This window comes from Tupaia chinensis, unplaced genomic scaffold (assembly GCF_000334495.1).
Source record: "Tupaia chinensis unplaced genomic scaffold, TupChi_1.0 Scaffold000436_1, whole genome shotgun sequence".
NCBI classification, from domain to species: Eukaryota; Metazoa; Chordata; class Mammalia; order Scandentia; family Tupaiidae; genus Tupaia; species Tupaia belangeri.
Genome location: NW_006159941.1, coordinates 419,670 through 434,317, shown reverse-complemented (window position 1 = coordinate 434,317; position 14,648 = coordinate 419,670). Strand labels below are relative to the sequence as shown.

General features: G+C 39.4%; 1 protein-coding gene across 1 annotated transcript in view; it reads right to left on the bottom strand.

Moving 5' to 3' along the window:
- EYA1 (EYA transcriptional coactivator and phosphatase 1) overlaps nucleotides 1–14,314 on the bottom strand; it is a 261,299-nt gene extending 246,985 nt beyond the window's left edge. Inside the window, exon 1 of the mRNA XM_006155104.3 lies at nucleotides 14,295–14,314. The gene's annotated coding sequence lies outside the window, so the exon portion shown is untranslated. The remainder of the gene's footprint in view (nucleotides 1–14,294) is intronic.
- Nucleotides 14,315–14,648: the final 334 nt, after the last annotated feature.

The following is a 14,648-nucleotide window of genomic DNA, read 5'->3' as shown; positions in this document are numbered from 1 at the left end:
ACCCCCTGGGGGGATGGCCACGCCGCAATCCCTTCTCCTCCATTCTCCTCTTGGGATCTTGGGCACACACGCACACGCGCCCGGCGTGAGTTTTAAGCCACCAGGTCTGGGACGCAAACCATGGTCGACTACGTGGGAGTCCAGCAACATAGCCATTATGCTAACGGCTGGTCCCTCCACGTGTAGTTTTTTCATAATAAACATTTTTCATAAACCTTTTGGAGACCCTTCGTATAACCAAAAGTACTGTTATTTTAATAAATGATTAAGGACATTTAATATTTCAAGTAGATGAGTAAGGTGATTTTTTAAAAATACATTTTTAAAGAATGTTGCTAAATATATTGCTAAAAGTGAAAATCTTTGTATTTTAGATCACGTAGAATCAATTATAATAATATATTACATTGGTAACAACCTGATCATAGAAGAAATGTGGAATTATCATGTGGCTGAAAAAGGGCACAGAAATCATCTTCTCGGTAAGAAATAGACCTTTATCAGAGAATACATGCCTGATACAAATTGTTCAGATGCTACAGATGGAAAAACAAAGCCTGATTCACAGTAGGCTCTCAATAATTAGGTCCTTAAAAAAATGTTTATTGAACAGCGACAGAGAGCATATGAGCCACAAATTTTTCATTCTATTTTTATAGAAAAGGATTTGTGGATTTCTACATAGCATTTCTGATTCCCTGCCCGAGTTTGAATAGAGAAGATGGCTCTCATGTGTTTAGCACTACTACTGTATTATTCCTGTTGATATAAACGGAACACTATAAAAACAGCAATGATTAAGATTTACCAAATTAAGTTTTCTTTATCATTTGGGCCAAAGCTATACTGTAGTTTAACTCTGAAATCATTAATAGAATTAAGTGCTCTACGGAAATTAGTTATGAAGGAGGCTCTCAGTAAGTCTCTCTCTCTCTTAAATGCAAGTAAATTAACGCTGACAAAAATAACTTACAATGAAGCAAAGCTGTCTTTATGGCAGGAGCTACTGTATACTTTGAAAGAAATAAATACATTTTACTTAGCCCTACAGTAAAAACGTTAATTCAGAGATTTCATCTTTTCTTAGAGGTCCAATAATAGTTTGTGTAACTCTGCTAGTCCTTGTACATGTTTTATCTCATGTCGTCTTTCCTATAATTGTACGGGAAATACACTAAGAAGCCTACCATGTTTATCCTCTCATACAGTTAGAGAATACGCTGCCCTGAGTACACAGGACGACAGCAGAGAAGCCTGCATTCGCACCCGTGAACTATGCAAGTACAAAGCTGTCCTCAGAATCCAGTAGGACAATGCAATAAATTAAGTAAATGAATCCTGGGGAGCTTATATTAACATTTGAAAAAGAGGGGAGATAAGGCTAAGATGGAACTGTGAATCAATAATGTTTGGACTAGTGCCCTGCATCATCACCCCTAATTTGGGCTAAGAACATCCAATTGAGTCATGTCTAGAAATAACCCATGGTAAATAATTGATTCCCTCATGGGAGGCTGGAGCCAGCCCATCTGGGATGCTGGCCAAAGGGTTGTTATCCCTGCAACTGACTAGGGCTGGGGCTATGAAGTTTCCTGAAACAGCCAGAAATAGGGAAGCCAGAGGTCAAGAAGGGAGTCTGGTACAGTGCAGAGTCAAAACTACCTTTACAACCAAATCCCAAAGGTGAAGTAGGAGAAAATAAGGGGCAACCAGAAAGTAGGCAGTTGAAAATAAACTGGAAGAGAATAGGAAATAGAAAAGGAAACAAGCAAAAAATCTATCTGGTCTAAGAACATGGGTCACGAGAGTGTGGCTTTCACTAAGCGGACAAAAGCCTTTGTAGAGTCAAGGCTGGCACCAAAAATCCTCTAGGATGTAAGAGGACTTTTCAGTCTAGCTTTGACGGTTATGGATAGCCTAGAAGGGAATAGTTAAATAATTTTCTCCCTAGAATTAACTCAGATACTAGTCCAGAAATCCATTAATACCTATTTGTTAATCATGTTCTCTGTACGCTGTTAAGTACAAAGAGAAAGAGAAAGGAAATACAATAGTCCTTGCCTTGTTTCCCAGGTTTACATTCTGGTCAGGGAGGGGAGAGGTATCTCCCTGTCTCCCTTCATCCAGACTTTATATTCAGTGAGCATTTCTCTCATATGACCCATGCTGAAGTCACGTCAACTTACTCTGCTTTGTATTCAATACTTGCTATTGCTGCTTTTTTTTTTTTTTTTTTAACCACCAGTCCTGTCTGGGCCCACAAGCCTAGACAAGCAATTTCTGTCTTTCTGTCATTCTTCTGTGCATGACTACCTCTATGGAATAGAGGCGTTACTCTGTTCACCTCCAATACCAAAAAAAAAAAAAAAAGAAAGAGAGAAAGAAAAGAAAGGAAAAAGAAAAGAAAAGAGAAAAGGTTTCAGGGTTAGACAAGTTCAGGAAAGGGTGTGTCACATAATTAACCCATTGTCTTTACTGAGGTAATGCTTAGGGCCTTTCATATATGCTAATTTGCATTGCGTTTCCCTGAGAAGACACTACATACCAGTAGTCCCAAACTATTATTGCTCTAGAGTGCACGTGCTTGCTAAAGAGACAGAGAGACAAAAAACAAGAAATCACCCTCTACGCCAGAGGATGGCCACATGGCAATCTTTTCTCCACCATTCTCTGCTCAGGATCTTGGGCATGCTCACACACAAGCCCTGTGTGAGTTTCAAACCAAGGTTGGCCATATGGGAGTCCAGCGATGTAACCATTATGCCATCTGCTGGTCCTAGTTCCAAACTTTTTTTTTAAAAGAGATTTTTGCTATAGGGCATGTGCGCTCGCCAGAGAGATGGAGAGAGACAGAGAGAGAGAGAGACAGAAAGCAAGAAATCACCACCCAGGGTGCATGGCAACACCACAATCTTTCCTCCTCAGTTCTCTCAGGATTTTGGGCATAAAAACACATGTACCTGGCATGAATTTTAAGCCACTGGGTTTGGGACTTGAACTGCAGTCAACTATGTGGGAGTCCCTGACGTAATCATTACACCATCTGCCAGTTACAAACTATTTTAACTATGAATCTCTTTTTTTCTAAGGAAAGTCTTCTGAGGAAATTTAGGATAACACTTTGGGAAGTATTTGCCTGTATCACTAAACTAGGCTCCAAAGGTACCTTCTGTACGTTTATCTTCTCTTCTCCCTCCAACCACTGCAGACATTTTATCACACTGCTTATCCAAAGGCCTTATTTCATATATATCACCCACTTATTCATAATGCTCACATTATGAAGTCTAAATCTGGCAACTGTCAATATACAACTCTTTCATTCAATTGGTCTGTCCTACTCAGATATCCAAAATTATCCCAGCTCTACATGCTTGTTATATACACTGTATGGAATACATTTTTAGCTACTCCACTAGTCTCTCGGACTTATAACATTTTCAAGATTTTTCTCAAGTATCACTGGACTTTCTCTTAGCTGCTTTTTTTTTTTTTTTTTTTTGGAGAGGTTTTTGCTATGGGGCGCATGCGCTCGCCAGAAACATGCAAAGAGACAGAGACACAGAGAGACAGAAAGCGAGAAATCACCCCTCGGGGGGATGGCTGTGCCTCAATCCCTTCTCCTCCTTTCTCCTCTTGGGACCTTGGGCACACATGCATGCTCACCCAGCGTGAGTTTTAGCCACCGGGTCCGGACCTTGTACCATGGTGGCCTACATATGGGAGTCCAGTGACATAGCCATTACACCAACTGCTGGTCCCGAGCTACTATGTTTTATAAATTTTTGTCATACTTATTTTTATGCATTATGCTTATTTTGCTTTCTAAAACAGGTGATAAGAACTATGTTTTTGTTTCATTTTTACTTATTTTTATACCTAGAACATAGAATAATGCCTTACATATAATGTAAAAGATGGCAATGTTAGTAAAATAATAAACTTAAACAGTTATATTTTTGAGTGTAGCAGAGTTTGTTTGCCCAGCATTACCTAACAAGATGACACAACGTGATATGTTTTCAGGGCACCTGGAAAGGAAGGGGTAAGGCCTCCTTACGCCCTCCTGGGGCTTATGTCAGCACATGTTGTACTGATTTGCCTGGGCTGCCATACCAAAACACCACAGACTGTGTGGCTTCAACGGCAGGACTTTATTTTCTCTCAGTTCTGGAGGCCAGAAGTCCAAGATCAAGGTATCCCTGGATTCTCCCAATGCCTCACTCCTGCATTTGCAGATGGCCACCTTCTTGCTGTGTCCTCACATGGTCCTTTCACACCAAAGTATGTGGGCACATTTCTGTTCCAATCTTCTCTTGTAGGGACAGCATTTACTCGGATTAGAGCCCATCCACACGACCTCATTTGACCTTAACCATCTTTTGGAAGGCCTTATCTTTAAGTGCAGTCATATTCTGAGGTTCTGGGGGCTAGGTCTTCAACATAAGAGTTTTGGGGGCAACACAGTTCAGCCCCAAAGAGACACTTTGGAGTAACTTTTTCAAATGAGTGAAATCAACTGGAAAGGTAAATTGAACAAAACTTAAAAGACAACTACACAGTGTAAGAACCACCATAGTACTATTCCAAGTTTTTGCTTTTCAGTTGCTTTAGATGTTTTAAACTTGTATTATTTCAGAATAATTCTTGGTGTATGATAATAAAGCTTTTGAAATTAAAAGTGATCACCTTTATTTCAGGAATCCATGAGCTAATGGTCTAAAGAGACACTGGCTACCACTTGGTTCAGTCAGCCATGCATGCAGCAATTTGCCCATGCTCAGAAGCTGTGCACTGAGGAAGCCTTCCCGCACTCCCAACTACTGTAGCTTTGGGAAGTAAGAAAGCTATGTTTATGGAAATATTTCCTTGAAACTTAATATTTTCACAGATTTATGGTCTCTGGAAAATAATAGCCTATTGCACATATGAAAAGGTGGGGGAAAAAAAGGGACCAGCAGTTAGTGTAATGGCTATGTCGCTGGACTCCCATGTAGTCGACCGTGGTTCACGTCCCGGACCCAGTGGCTTAAAATTCATGCCAGGCGCATGTGCGTGCGTGCCCAAGATCCCGAGAGGAGAATGGAGGAGAAGGGATTGCGGCGTAGCCATCTCCCCTGGGGAGGGGTGATTTCTCGCTTTCTGTCTCTCTGTCTCTCTCGGTGTCAACAACCGCCAAAGACAAAAACTTCTAAAAAAAAAAAAAAAAAAAAAAAAGGTGGGGACTCGGGGACCAGCAGGTGGCATGGTGGTTAAGGTGCTAGACATTCCCACATGGACGACCACGGTTCAAGTCCCAGATTTGGTAGCTTGTTTTCTCACTTTCTCTCCTCTCTCTCTCTTGCTCTCTCATCAAATTAAAATAAGTTAATGAATAAATAAAATTAAATAAATAACTTTTAGAAATGTTTGAAAAAAAAGAAAAGGTGGGGAGTAAGATTTGAAGAATGAAAAAATTAATATGAAAATTTCAGGACTTTCTAATTTCTCTCAAGACACTTCAGACTATTTCAATATTAGGAATAAAAAAGTTTAAGAATCTATCCAGTGGCACATGAATGTTTTTAAATAAAACAGATACAAATTCTTCCCTTGTGGAGTTTACCTTCAAATAAGGAGAGAGGTGCAAAGGAAATAAGGAAACTATCTAGTGTAAGAGATGGTAACCAGTAAATAGCAACAATAGTTCCATGCTGATGATTAGGGAGCTGCAATATGAACTTCACTTATTTACTCAGAGAGAGAGAAAGATAGGCACCCGCGGCATAATCTTACCACACCACGATCCTTCCCCATCACCAACCTCCCCACCTTTCAGCCAGTCAGCCAGGGTCACAGGTGCACCGGGTGTGGACAGGTCATCACAGGATCTGAACCTGGGTCAGGAACTATAATTTTAATGGACTTGGGCAAGTAAACATCTCACTAAGGAAGTACCATGTTAGCAAAGACCACAAACTGTCAGGAGAACAAGTCATGGGATGTCAGAGAGAAAGAACATTCTAGACAAGAAGAGTAAACACAAAGGTCCTGAGTGTGAGTGTGACTGGTGGTCTGAGGAACAACAGAGAGGCCAGCATGGTTGAAGCAGAATTATTAAAGGGAGAGTAGTAGGAGGTGAAGGCGATGAAGTCACAGGAGCCAGAACTTTGTGCAACTTGAAGACCACTGACCGCTACTCGGAGTGAGGTGAGAAGCCTTAGAGAGTTCTGAGCAAAACAATGTTAGGACCGGACTTATATGTCAATATGAACACTTCTGGATGTAAGGATTACACTGAAGCAGTTGGAGCAGGGAGTTAGGCTATTTCAGTGACCCAGTCGGGGAGTGGCTGTGTCGTACAAGAGTGGTCAGTGGAGTTATCGAGAAGTGTTCCATTCTTGTTATGCCTTGTGGGTAGACCGAACTGATTCTATTATGGCATGGATGCGGGGTGTGAAAGGAAGAGCAGAATGAGGGATACCCCAACATTTTCTGAAAAGTAATCTGAAGGATGGAGTTGCCATTAAATGTTTGTTTACATATTTCCACACTTATTACCCATCTTCCATGAGATTATTTTAGTTACAAGTTGAAACCTTGAGAAATGACATATTTCTGCACCTAGCACACAGTTTCACACATCTAAGGACTCCAGTGTTTTCTAAATAAAGGCAATAATGAAATGCATGCAGGTAGTAGAATAAAGAATCTCAGTGTTCTGTAAACCTGTTCCTCAAAGGACACTGTGTGCACACTACCTTGGTGACAAGAGGACTGTTACAGAAAGAAAAAGCTTCATATAATTTGAATCGGTTACGACATTAATTCAATGCCAAAAAAAAAAAAATCGTTCATGTTCGTTTTCTTTGTGAAAGACAAATGGGGTAACACGGATTACTATTTAAAAAGAAGAGAGAGGGAGATGAAGGTCAAAGATGGCCAGAAAATAAGGTCTTTCAAAGCTATGGCTAAAATGTCTCACCACGAAAGGCATACTTTTCACCTGTGAAGCAGTTCCTACATGAGAACACCAGTAGGTGTGAACGCATGGTATTGATAGTTAGAAATCAATTAGCTAAGTGTCCAGAGGATAGCATAGAGAAAAAGACCAGTGATCAAAAGGTTTTAGCTGAATCTTTTACTAAAATAAGAACAAAATATTGGGTTGTCGGAAAAGTCATGATGCCTCTTTACATCATGCATTTTACAACAACAGAAAAAATACACATGACTTTGCAGACAATCCAGTAGAAAAGTGTAATTTTTAGAAAAAAGTATATCTGCAATTAAAAGCCTAAATATACATATAGAATTATAGAGGTAACTCAAGAGGTAACTCAAGTCTTCTTATAGCAATTTTGCCATAGCAAATACCATTTATGGAAAGAAAAAAACTTTACCTGAAGGATGGAATTGTATACACACATACATGTACAGGCTTGCCCTACATAATGATGTTGCAGTGATGGGATGTATAAATAATGGTTCCATCAGGTTATAACAGGCTATAACATAGGACCAGCAGTTAGGGTAATGGCTATGTCGCTGGACTCCCATGTAGTCGACTGCGGTTTGCATCCTGGACCCGGTGACTTAAAACTCACGCTGGGCACGTGTGTGTGTGTGCCCAATATCGCAAGAGGAGAATGGAGGAGAAGAGATTGCGGCATGGCCATCCCCCCTGGGGGGTGATTTCTTGCTTTCTGTCTCTCTGTCTCTCTCTCTGTCTTTCTGGTGAGCACACGCGCCCTATAGCAAAAAAACCTCTCAAAAAATAAATAAATAAATAAAAATAAATAAAACAAGCTATAACATATAGCCTAGTTGTATAGCAGGCTCTATGATGTTTGGACAACAATAAAATCTACTAATGACATTTTGTAGACTATATCCTAGTTGTTAAATGATGCATGATTGTGTATACTCCATTACACACATGCACACACACACACACGTACACAAATATATTACATATGCTTATGCAACTTCCTTTTATAGACTCACGAAAAAAAAACATGGGTGGCAAATGCATCTACCCAGTAAATAAAGTCAATTTCTTCAGATTTACGCTTTCTATACAAGTCCTAGCTATCGTTCAAGGATCTGGGAAGCCATCTTAGATTTCTCCTATCCACAATGACTCTTCTCTGAACTCACTTCATTTATTACAATTCTACTTACAAGATCCATAATCACAGCTGCCCGTGGAATCTCTTATGTTGTAATACTATACTTTTAACTTGCTTTTATGTTTGTTATTTCAGTGTTTAACCTGTGCTACCAAAATGAACTACGAGCTTCTTGAGGGCAGAGTGCATATGATGCTTTATTGAATAAATAAATTGATGCATATGTAATTGGCTAAGTATATTCATTTTATATTCATCAATTGAAACTCAAGATAAATCAAAGTGAGCCCTAAAATAAAGGTCTGTCTTCAGTATAAAAGTGTATATAGAAATGATCCAACAGAGAATTCTAGAAGGAGAAAAATGTTATTAAAATAAAGCAGAAGAGGCTGACTTTTTCTGAATGATGTTTATGATATTTCCCATGCTGCTTAAATCTCAAACATATATAACTTTCTATAACCATAATTTAAAAGAATGTGTTGACTGTTAGCCTGTAGCAGAGGAGCTACACAATTCTATGGAAAGGCTTTCTAGTTGTTGCCTGTATTTTCAATCCTTAAGAAAATCTCCTGACCTAGGGCCTGCTCTCGGCAATATTCAACTCACTTCAATACTGTGTGGGTTCCCATATACCAAGAATCTGATAAAGGTCATGGTTTCTGTGCCAGTTTTGTTAATGACTCTTCATTCCATTGTTATGATGTTGCACAGAACTTATGCAGAGTGGACTTTAAAGTACCTAAATATGTTCATGTATTTCTTCCACATTACCCAAATCATTTTCATTTTAGTCCCTTAAATCTTTTGCTAAATATTGCCAAGAATATTAATACGAATGATGCATTTTAAAAATCATTGGTTATTTAATTTCATTTGTATATTTATTCACACTTGACCAGAGAAAGACACAAAGAAAGCGAAAGTGAGAAAGCAAGCCACCAGGACCAGGACTTGAACTATGGTGGACCATGTAGGAATCCAGTGCCTTAACCACATGATACCTGCCAGCCCCAATGATGCATTTTTAAATATTAATGCAATAAACTAATAGAGTTATAGAAATCTTTTTGAAGGATTTAAAACTATTTTAAACTTTACTATACTTAAATGTATAAGCAAAAGCAGTGTATACAGGGTCCAGTACTATTGTACTTTAACACCTTATTATCCTTAAATGTGTAGGAAAAAACATAGTTTTTATAGGGTTCAATCCTATTTTTTAAAAAATGATTAAAATGCATTATCAGATGACACAGCTCACAGGCTACTCAGAGCCAGATTTACATTTCAGTCAGGAGTATTTACAGTAAGTAAAACTTAAAAAAATATTTTAAATGACCCATTCCAAGTAACACAGCCTAAGAGAGCACCATTAGGTCCTTGCCTGGTGTATATGCAGTGCACTCACACCATGCCATCGCCCTTCCCCATAGTACCATTTAGTACAAACAGAGAAATAATTTGTTTAGCTATATAATCGGGAGAGGCTGCACACAATGAAAGAAAGCATTCTGGTTTTTAAATGAATAAAAATTGATTGTGTCCCTATAAAAACTAAATTGGCAGAGTGTTAACTGCATTTCACATAAACATCTGTAGCAGACCGAGCCTCTCTGCTGTGCTGTAATGCAATAGAGGACACTTAGGAATAAATGCATCCTCCCGATGAGTTCAGAGAGATTTTCTAAAAGCGCTGAGGAGATTGTACAAATCGGATTAGTCAGAACTGCTAATGACACTTAAAGCAAAGGCAAATCTTTAAACAAAATTATTTTGCACTTCTTTTCTCTTGATAAATTATATGCAAATGAGTAGTGATTGAAAAATATTTGCCTTGAAGGTAAATTCACCCTAATAAAGAAAGGGCATTCTGCCTCAAACATAGTACCTCTCATTAGGGGGAACTTTGAAATGAATGATGCTATTTTCTTTCCATAAGCCATTTAAATAAACAATAGGACGATGCTAGAGACATTTTTATTTTATCTTTAGTGTATTCCTGTGTATTAAAAGTATGATAAGCATAATTTTATATTATTCTGATTCCAGGTATATGTATATAGGTGTGTGATATATATGGTGTGTGTGTATATATACAACTATATAGATATATAAATACTTATATATCTATAGGATCATTGGGAAAGTCATAACACCTTGAAAATGACCTAATACTTAAACTAACAAAGTTTTCCTTTTTTTTTTTTTTTCCAGTACATGCATTTGAGGAAAAGCTATTATATACGTTGATTTTTTTTATATTTCTGGATAGTTTCATTTTGGGCACAATTTTTTTTTTTTTTTGGAGAGGTTTTTGCTATAGAGTGCGTGCACTCACCAGACCGACAGAGAGAGACATAGAGACAGAAAGTGAGAAATCACCCCCCAGGTGGGATGGTCATGCTGCAATCCCTTCTCCTCCATTCTCCTCTCGGGATCTTGGGCACGCACGCACGTGCACCTGGTGTGAGTTTTAAGCCACCGGGTCCGGGACGTGAACCGCGGTCGACTACGTGAGAGTCCAGCGACATAGCCATTACACTAACTGCTGGTTCCCTGGGCACAATTTTTAAAAATGTAGTCCTAGTGGTTCTAGTAAATCTGTTTGGAATATATCATCTACTGAGATATAATGTACTGTGTTATAAGGAGCAGAGTTTAAATTACAGCTTTTTTTCATGTCAGCTGGACAGGAACCACTTGATAAAGGAACAGCTTTATAGCCAGGAACCTGAGGATTATCCTCTAAGTCTTATTTCTCCACCTCTAAAACATGTAAAAGAATATGTAGCTCTTTAAAATGGGCAAGATTATGCAAAGCTCTTTGTCTGTGAGATTACATAATAGCTACATAAAAAGACATATACAGAGATTGATAACAGAAAGGCATTTCATTTGGTTCAGTATTATTAGTAGTTTTTTCAATAAATTTAATGTTAAGGCAAAATCATGTTTTCAAATAGAGAGGTTGGGCATACTCAGAAGATTGAAACTGATGAAACAATTTCAGCTTACCAAACACCCAAACAATTTTATTTGCAAACTTAGAGAAGACCTAAGTGAAATTATGTCTATGCCAGATAGTCTGTGGGTTAGAAAGATGAAATTGAATGATTATTGACAAACAGTGTCAGATGGTCTAAAGAGACTACATATTGAAAGAAAACCGACATTAATAGAGGTTTAATACCAATTTAGAAAGGGAAAAAGTGGTAAAAAGAATATAATTTCCCACCTATAACAAGCAAGAGGGGTGCAAAAAAATCAGAGGCTCTAGGTGTTAAATAATGAGTTGGGGGATATTTGAAATTTATGACACGGGACCAGCAGTTAGCGTAATGGCTGTCACTGGACTCCCACATAGTCGAGTGCGGTTCGAGTCCCAGACCCGGTGGCTTAAACTCACGCCGGGCACGTGTGCGTGCATGCCCAAGATCCCGAGAGGAGAATGGAGGAGAAGGGATTGCGGTGTGACCACCCCCCCTGGGGGTGATTTCTCGCTTTCTGTCTCTATGTCTCTCTCTGTCTGTCTGGCGAGCGCACATGCCCTATAACAAAAACCTCTCCAAAAAAATAAAATAATAAAATAAAATAAAATTTATGACACATAAAAAAATATTTGGATCAGGAACAGGGCAGGATCCCGACAGGAAATCTATTCTGAATAGGTCATAGAGGGCAAGTTCCAAAAGCCTTTGCAAATTCCACCTGTTACTGCAATGGCATCACAAAGTGATTTCTAAATACTCAGGAGCCCCGAGTCCTAGATGTATTCCTATTGTCTTGTTAATCTTTGCCAAAATACGATAAACAGAAATGAAACAAAATTGTTTTACATTTTTTCCCCAAGAATAACAAGGATTTTTTTTTTAATTATTCTGATATGTTAAGAACAGCCTTTAGCAACCAGTAGGTGGTGTAGTGATTGGGGTGCTAGACTCCACATGGCCTAGATCCAGTAGCTTGAAATTTTTGTCAGGCACTGGGATCAGCAGATGGTATAGTGGTTACATTGCTGACTCCCATGTAGTCGACTGTGGTTTGAGTCCCAGACCCGGTGGCTTAAAACTCATGCCAGGCACATGTGTATGTGTGCCCAAAATCCCAAGAGAAAAGTGGAGGAGAAGGAATTGCAGTGTGGCCATCCCTTCTAGGGATTGAGTTCTCATTTTCTCTCTCTCTGTTTCTCCAGCGAGTGCATGCACCCTATAGCAAAAATCTCTCTTTAAAAAAAAAGGAAAAGAAACATGTCAGGTATGTGTGAGTGCTTCCCCAAAATTCTGAGGGGGGATAGAAGAGGTGGGATTGTTGCGTGACAATCCTCCCTAGAGGTGATTTTTCACTTTCGCTCTTTCTGTCTGGTGAGTGCACACCCTATGTCAAAAACCCAAGGCGGGGGAGGGAGAAAAGAAAAGAAGAATAGCCTTTAGGAGACAAAACAAATACATCTAGTGCAGAATCGTAACTTAATCATAAGCAAATGGTTTTTGATTAAATCAAATTAATTAATTTACAAAACACATTTATATACAATAAATAACCCAAGTAGATAATGAGATGAGTATATTAAAAACATTTACTACTCTATACACAACATTGTACTGAACACTGAGGACTGCCATAGGTTTAAGTCACAATTGTCCCCAAGAATCATAAGATCACATGGGAAAATTATAGACACTGAAAATACTTAATAAGATTCAAATGAGTGGTATAGGCAGGCAGAGCCGTTAGGGTTGACCCATGCAGAGAGACGATAGGTGATGACTTCACGAAGGATAGGAGGATAATAGTAACACCTGGAGAGAGGGGCGTGTGCACAGGCTCAGAGAGAGGAGTGAGTATTAGAGCAGAGGGCTTGAGGGGAGCTGGAGTAACCACAGCACATACAGGTCTGTGGCCGAGACTGGCATAGCCTTGGTGAGAGCTCAGGGCAGATGGAGAGTACCAGGAGATAGAGCAGCTCTCCAGCTGCAGCTAATATGGCAACATGGCAAAAATTATTAGGAATCACCAAATGTGTACTGAGGTTTGAAGAATGTCTTCATGGATCTGACAGATGAGAGGAGTTAATAAGCCTGGTATCTGGGAGGGAAATACTGAGAAAAGGATTGGCAAGAGTAGGCAATGAGTCCAACAACAGGTAGGCTACCCTGGAGCTTGGACAGCCAAGCTATAATCAGGTTTCAAGGAAGGTCAGACAGGGACCCAAAGATCAGCTCAGAGATTGTGATTTTGGGTCCCTGTCTGGTTGTTGAACCAGCTCAGCCAGTGTAAAGCCTAGAACATTAAGTCTAGCTGAATCTCGAAAACGTTCACACCTTTTTACATATTCACAGTATTGGATGGCACCAAAGGTGGGACTAGAACCCAGGATTCTCAACCACCTATTCATAACTCTGACTCAGCAGTACCAATCAAGTTCCCTGTACCACTGTAATTTGCTGCTTGACCCATGAGCTTGTTTGGCCTCTGATAAATAGGGAGGATTGTGAATTGGCAGTTAGCCCAGTATTATAAGTGAGAAGTAGAGGGTATGTTAGAAACTTGGGAGCAGCTGTTCTAGGTTGACATGTGACAGACATGTGAATTAGTTGGGATGCTGGTCAACCAATTGGTACCCTATGAAATACTTTGAGTACTATTAAATGTCTTTCCATTTGACCAAGATTTCAGAACTTATACTTCAAGGTAGACTCATATTTTCCAAGTGGTTTATTCAATAAACAATAACTGGGCTTCTCCATAACTTCCATCATTCAGGGACTTCATTAATTTATCATTCATTCTGGGGCCAGAGGCATGAAGTGGAGTTGTAAAGCTGGAAGGGCTATGTCAATCCTTTCCCTGGAGATGCTACCCCAGCTGCAGGAGTATTTGTTCAGTCATTCATTGCAGAAATATTCACTAAGCACCTAGAAGTACTCTACAAGTATAGAGTAGTGTTGCAGTTAACGGGCAGGTAGATTCTCAGCTCCTCCACTAAACAGGCATGTGACTTAGCTCTGATCACAAAAACATGCACCTCACAGGGTAAGAACTTAATTCAGACGTAGTCAAACATCTACAGTACAGCCTGGCATGTACTAAGTCCTCAGTAAATGATAGTTACTATGATTACTAGTTTTAGAGCCTGGATGAGCCATGTCAAAAATGTCTTCTAGAGGTGGTGATACTTACGCAGGACTATGAAGTGCTAGTAGGCATTTTCTATTACGAAGAAACAGAAGGTCATTTGAGGCAGATGAAAATAGCCTGTGGAAATAATGGAGGTGTGAGGCAACACGATAGGAACTGCTCGTTCTGGCTGTTCTGACTGGAGTCAGAAGACTTGAAAGTAGAAGCCAAATCACAAAAGGCCCTGTGTGCTAAGCTAACAGGTTTGTACTTTATACTTAATGCTATAAACAACCTTTGGAAGATTTTGTGATGGGGTATGTCATGGTCAGCTCTATGCATTTAGAGCTATCACTCTGGCAGTGGTGGTAGAAAAATCATTTGGAGCCAGATAAGCATGGGTAGTGAAAATGAAGA